The following is a 7324-nucleotide window of genomic DNA, read 5'->3' as shown; positions in this document are numbered from 1 at the left end:
CCATGTTTTTTTTTTTTTTCATTTTTTTCAAATCCTCAAAAATGATGAAAAACAGCGTGTTATAGTATGCCGTATGGTATGGGCTATAGCCCATGTTCAAAAATGATGAAAAACGAGGTTATTTTTTTTTTCAAAATTTCAAAAAACGATGGGCCATAACCCATGTTTTTTTTTTTTTTTTTTTTTTTTCAAATCCTCAAAAATGATGAAAAACAGCGTGTTATAGTATGCCGTATGGTATGGGCTATAGCCCATGTTCAAAAATGATGAAAAACGAGGTTATTTTTTTTTTCAAAATTTCAAAAAACGATGGGCTATAACCCATGTTTTTTTTTTTTCTCATTTTTATCAAATCCTCAAAAATGATGAAAAACAGCGTGTTATAGTATGCCATACTGTATGGGCTATAGCCCATGTTCAAAAATGATGAAAAACGAGGTTATTTTTTTTTTCAAAATTTCAAAAAACGATGGGCTATAACCCATGTTTTTTTTTTTTTTCATTTTTTTCAAATCCTCAAAAATGATGAAAAACAGCGTGTTATAGTATGCCGTATGGTATGGGCTATAGCCCATGTTCAAAAATGATGAAAAACGAGGTTATTTTTTTTTTCAAAATTTCAAAAAACGATGGGCCATAACCCATGTTTTTTTTTTTTTTTTTTTTTTTTCAAATCCTCAAAAATGATGAAAAACAGCGTGTTATAGTATGCCGTATGGTATGGGCTATAGCCCATGTTCAAAAATGATGAAAAACGAGGTTATTTTTTTTTCTAAATTTCAAAAAACGATGGGCTATAACCCATGTTTTTTTTTTTTTTCATTTCTTTCAAATCCTCAAAAATGATGAAAAACAGCGTGTTATAGTATGCCGTATGGTATGGGCTATAGCCCATGTTCAAAAATGATGAAAAACGAGGTTATTTTTTTTTTCAAAATTTCAAAAAACGATGGGCTATAACCCATGTTTTTTTTGTTTTTTTCATTTTTATCAAATCCTCAAAAATGATGAAAAACAGCGTGTTATAGTATGCCATACTGTATGGGCTATAGCCCATGTTCAAAAATGATGAAAAACGAGGTTATTTTTTTTTTCAAATTTTCAAAAAACGATGGGCTATAACCCATGTTTTGTTTTTTTTTAATTTTTTTCAAATCTTCAAAAATGATGAAAAACAGCGTGTTATAGTATGCCGTATGGTATGGGCTATAGCCCATGTTCAAAAATGATGAAAAACGAGGTTATTTATTTTTTTCAAAATTTCAAAAAACGATGGGCTATAACCCATGTTTTTTTTTTTTTTTTTTCATTTTTATCAAATCCTCAAAAATGATGAAAAACAGCGTGTTATAGTATGCCATACTGTATGGGCTATAGCCCATGTTCAAAAATGATGAAAAACGAGGTTATTTTTTTTTTCAAAATTTCAAAAAACGATGGGCTATAACCCATGTTTTTTTTTTTTTTCATTTTTTTCAAATCCTCAAAAATGATGAAAAACAGCGTGTTATAGTATGCCGTATGGTATGGGCTATAGCCCATGTTCAAAAATGATGAAAAACGAGGTTATTTTTTTTTCAAAATTTCAAAAAACGATGGGCTATAACCCATGTTTTTTTTTTTTTTTTTTTTTTTTCAAATCCTCAAAAATGATGAAAAACAGCGTGTTATAGTATGCCGTATGGTATGGGCTATAGCCCATGTTCAAAAATGATGAAAAACGAGGTTATTTTTTTTTTCAAAATTTAAAAAAACGATGGGCTATAACCCATGTTTGTTTTTTTTTCATTTTTTTCAAATCCTCAAAAATGATGAAAAACAGCGTGTTATAGTATGCCATACTGTATGGGCTATAGCCCATGTTCAAAAATGATGAAAAACGAGGTTATTTTTTTTTTCAAAATTTCAAAAAACGATGGGCTATAACCCATGTTTTTTTTTTTTTCTTTTTTTTCAAATCCTCAAAAATGATGAAAAACAGCGTGTTATAGTATGCCGTATGGTATGGGCTATAGCCCATGTTCAAAAATGATGAAAAACGAGGTTATTTTTTTTTTCAAAATTTCAAAAAACGATGGGCTATAACCCATGTTTTTTTTTTTTTTTCATTTTTTTCAAATCCTCAAAAATGATGAAAAACAGCGTGTTATAGTATGCCGTATGGTATGGGCTATAGCCCATGTTCAAAAATGATGAAAAACGAGGTTATTTTTTTTTCAAAATTTCAAAAAACGATGGGCTATAACCCATGTTTTTTTTTTTTCTCATTTTTATCAAATCCTCAAAAATGATGAAAAACAGCGTGTTATAGTATGCCATACTGTATGGGCTATAGCCCATGTTCAAAAATGATGAAAAACAAGGTTATTTTTTTTTTCAAAATTTCAAAAAACGATGGGCTATAACCCATGTTTTTTTTTTTTTTCATTTTTTTCAAATCCTCAAAAATGATGAAAAACAGCGTGTTATAGTATGCCGTATGGTATGGGCTATAGCCCATGTTCAAAAATGATGAAAAACGAGGTTATTTTTTTTTTCAAATTTTCAAAAAACGATGGGCCATAACCCATGTTTTTTTTTTTTTTTTTTTTTTTTCAAATCCTCAAAAATGATGAAAAACAGCGTGTTATAGTATGCCGTATGGTATGGGCTATAGCCCATGTTCAAAAATGATGAAAAACGAGGTTATTTTTTTTTTCTAAATTTCAAAAAACGATGGGCTATAACCCATGTTTTTTTTTTTTTTCATTTCTTTCAAATCCTCAAAAATGATGAAAAACAGCGTGTTATAGTATGCCGTATGGTATGGGCTATAGCCCATGTTCAAAAATGATGAAAAACGAGGTTATTTTTTTTTTCAAAATTTCAAAAAACGATGGGCTATAACCCATGTTTTTTTTGTTTTTTTCTTTTATCAAATCCTCAAAAATGATGAAAAACAGCGTGTTATAGTATGCCATACTGTATGGGCTATAGCCCATGTTAAAAAATGATGAAAAACGAGGTTATTTTTTTTTTTCAAAATTTCAAAAAACGATGGGCTATAACCCATGTTTTTTTTTTTTTTCATTTTTTTCAAATCCTCAAAAATGATGAAAAACAGCGTGTTATAGTATGCCGTATGGTATGGGCTATAGCCCATGTTCAAAAATGATGAAAAACGAGGTTATTTTTTTTTCAAAATTTAAAAAAACGATGGGCTATAACCCATGTTTTTTTTTTTTTTCATTTTTTTCAAATCCTCAAAAATGATGAAAAACAGCGTGTTATAGTATGCCGTATGGTATGGGCTATAGCCCATGTTCAAAAATGATGAAAAACGAGGTTATTTTTTTTTTCAAAATTTCAAAAAACGATGGGCTATAACCCATGTTTTTTTTTTTTTTTTCATTTTTATCAAATCCTCAAAAATTATGAAAAACAGCGTGTTATAGTATGCCATACTGTATGGGCTATAGCCCATGTTAAAAAATGATGAAAAACGAGGTTATTTTTTTTTTCAAAATTTCAAAAAACGATGGGCTATAACCCATGTTTTTTTTTTTTTTCATTTTTTTCAAATCCTCAAAAATGATGAAAAACAGCGTGTTATAGTATGCCGTATGGTATGGGCTATAGCCCATGTTCAAAAATGATGAAAAACGAGGTTATTTTTTTTTTCAAATTAAAAAAAACGATGGGCTATAACCCATGTTTTTTTTTTTTCCATTTTTTTCAAATCCTCAAAAATGATGAAAAACAGCGTGTTATAGTATGCCGTATGGTATGGGCTATAGCCCATGTTCAAAAATGATGAAAAACGAGGTTATTTCTTTTTTCAAAATTTCAAAAAACGATGGGCTATAACCCATGTTTTTTTTTTTTTTTCATTTTTTTCAAATCCTCAAAAATGATGAAAAACAGCGTGTTATAGTATGCCATACTGTATGGGCTATAGCCCATGTTCAAAAATGATGAAAAACGAGGTTATTTTTTTTTTCAAAATTTCAAAAACGATGGGCTATAACCCATGTTTTTTTTTTTTTTCATTTTTTTCAAATCCTCAAAAATGATGAAAAACAGCGTGTTATAGTATGCCGTATGGTATGGGCTATAGCCCATGTTCAAAATGATGAAAAACGAGGTTATTTTTTTTTTCAAAATTTCAAAAAACGATGGGCTATAACCCATGTTTTTTTTTTTTTTTTTTTTTTTCAAATCCTCAAAAATGATGAAAAACAGCGTGTTATAGTATGCCGTATGGTATGGGCTATAGCCCATGTTCAAAAATGATGAAAAACGAGGTTATTTTTTTTTTCAAAATTTAAAAAAACGATGGGCTATAACCCATGTTTGTTTTTTTTTCATTTTTTTCAAATCCTCAAAAATGATGAAAAACAGCGTGTTATAGTATGCCATACTGTATGGGCTATAGCCCATGTTCAAAAATGATGAAAAACGAGGTTATTTTTTTTTTCAAAATTTCAAAAAACGATGGGCTATAACCCATGTTTTTTTTTTTTTCTTTTTTTTCAAATCCTCAAAAATGATGAAAAACAGCGTGTTATAGTATGCCGTATGGTATGGGCTATAGCCCATGTTCAAAAATGATGAAAAACGAGGTTATTTTTTTTTTCAAAATTTCAAAAAACGATGGGCTATAACCCATGTTTTTTTTTTTTTTTTTCATTTTTTTCAAATCCTCAAAAATGATGAAAAACAGCGTGTTATAGTATGCCGTATGGTATGGGCTATAGCCCATGTTCAAAAATGATGAAAAACGAGGTTATTTTTTTTTTCAAAATTTCAAAAAACGATGGGCTATAACCCATGTTTTTTTTTTTTCTCATTTTTATCAAATCCTCAAAAATGATGAAAAACAGCGTGTTATAGTATGCCATACTGTATGGGCTATAGCCATGTTCAAAAATGATGAAAAACAAGGTTATTTTTTTTTTCAAAATTTCAAAAAACGATGGGCTATAACCCATGTTTTTTTTTTTTTTCATTTTTTTCAAATCCTCAAAAATGATGAAAAACAGCGTGTTATAGTATGCCGTATGGTATGGGCTATAGCCCATGTTCAAAAATGATGAAAAACGAGGTTATTTTTTTTTCAAATTTTCAAAAAACGATGGGCCATAACCCATGTTTTTTTTTTTTTTTTTTTTTTTTCAAATCCTCAAAAATGATGAAAAACAGCGTGTTATAGTATGCCGTATGGTATGGGCTATAGCCCATGTTCAAAAATGATGAAAAACGAGGTTATTTTTTTTTTCTAAATTTCAAAAAACGATGGGCTATAACCCATGTTTTTTTTTTTTTTCATTTCTTTCAAATCCTCAAAAATGATGAAAAACAGCGTGTTATAGTATGCCGTATGGTATGGGCTATAGCCCATGTTCAAAAATGATGAAAAACGAGGTTATTTTTTTTTTCAAAATTTCAAAAAACGATGGGCTATAACCCATGTTTTTTTTGTTTTTTTCATTTTTATCAAATCCTCAAAAATGATGAAAAACAGCGTGTTATAGTATGCCATACTGTATGGGCTATAGCCCATGTTAAAAAATGATGAAAAACGAGGTTATTTTTTTTTTCAAAATTTCAAAAAACGATGGGCTATAACCCATGTTTTTTTTTTTTTTCATTTTTTTCAAATCCTCAAAAATGATGAAAAACAGCGTGTTATAGTATGCCGTATGGTATGGGCTATAGCCCATGTTCAAAAATGATGAAAAACGAGGTTATTTTTTTTTTCAAAATTTAAAAAAACGATGGGCTATAACCCATGTTTTTTTTTTTTTTCATTTTTTTCAAATCCTCAAAATGATGAAAAACAGCGTGTTATAGTATGCCGTATGGTATGGGCTATAGCCCATGTTCAAAAATGATGAAAAACGAGGTTATTTTTTTTTTTCAAAATTTCAAAAAACGATGGGCTATAACCCATGTTTTTTTTTTTTTTTTCATTTTTATCAAATCCTCAAAAATTATGAAAAACAGCGTGTTATAGTATGCCATACTGTATGGGCTATAGCCCATGTTAAAAAATGATGAAAAACGAGGTTATTTTTTTTTTCAAAATTTCAAAAAACGATGGGCTATAACCCATGTTTTTTTTTTTTTTCATTTTTTTCAAATCCTCAAAAATGATGAAAAACAGCGTGTTATAGTATGCCGTATGGTATGGGCTATAGCCCATGTTCAAAAATGATGAAAAACGAGGTTATTTCTTTTTTCAAAATTTCAAAAAACGATGGGCTATAACCCATGTTTTTTTTTTTTTTTTCATTTTTTTCAAATCCTCAAAAATGATGAAAAACAGCGTGTTATAGTATGCCGTATGGTATGGGCTATAGCCCATGTTCAAAAATGATGAAAAACGAGGTTATTTTTTTTTTCAAAATTTCAAAAAACGATGGGCTATAACCCATGTTTGTTTTTTTTTTTTCATTTTTTTCAAATCCTCAAAAATGATGAAAAACAGCGTGTTATAGTATGCTGTATGGTATGGGCTATAGCCCATGTTCAAAAATGATGAAAAACGAGGTTATTTTTTTTTCAAAATTTAAAAAAACTATGGGCTATAACCCATGTTTTTTTTTTTTTTTTTTTTTTTCAAATCCTCAAAAATGATGAAAAACAGCGTGTTATAGTATGCCGTATGGTATGGGCTATAGCCCATGTTCAAAAATGATGAAAAACGAGGTTATTTTTTTTTTTCAAAAATTTTCATAAAACGATGGGCTATAACCCATGTTTTTTTTTTTTTTTCATTTTTATCAAATCCTCAAAAATGATGAAAAACAGAGTGTTATAGTATGCCATACTGTATGGGCTATAGCCCATGTTCAAAAATGATGAAAACGAGGTTATTTTTTTTTTCAAAATTTCAAAAAACGATGGGCTATAACCCATGTTTTTTTTTTTTTTTCATTTTTTTCAAATCCTCAAAAATGATGAAAAACAGCGTGTTATAGTATGCCGTATGGTATGGGCTATAGCCCATGTTAAAAAATGATGAAAAACGAGGTTATTTCTTTTTCAAAATTTCAAAAAACGATGGGCTATAACCCATGTTTTTTTTTTTTTTTTCATTTTTTTCAAATCCTCAAAATGATGAAAAACAGCGTGTTATAGTATGCCGTATGGTATGGGCTATAGCCCATGTTCAAAAATGATGAAAAACGAGGTTATTTTATTTTTTTCAAAATTTCAAAAAACGATGGGCTATAACCCATGTTTTTTTTTTTTCTCATTTTTATCAAATCCTCAAAAATGATGAAAAACAGCGTGTTATAGTATGCCATACTGTATGGGCTATAGCCCATGTTCAAAAATG

This window comes from Protomyctophum parallelum (assembly GCF_964188405.1).
Source record: "Protomyctophum parallelum genome assembly, chromosome: 21".
Taxonomy (NCBI): Eukaryota; Metazoa; Chordata; class Actinopteri; order Myctophiformes; family Myctophidae; genus Protomyctophum; species Protomyctophum parallelum.
Note: the sequence above shows the minus strand (reverse complement) of the source record.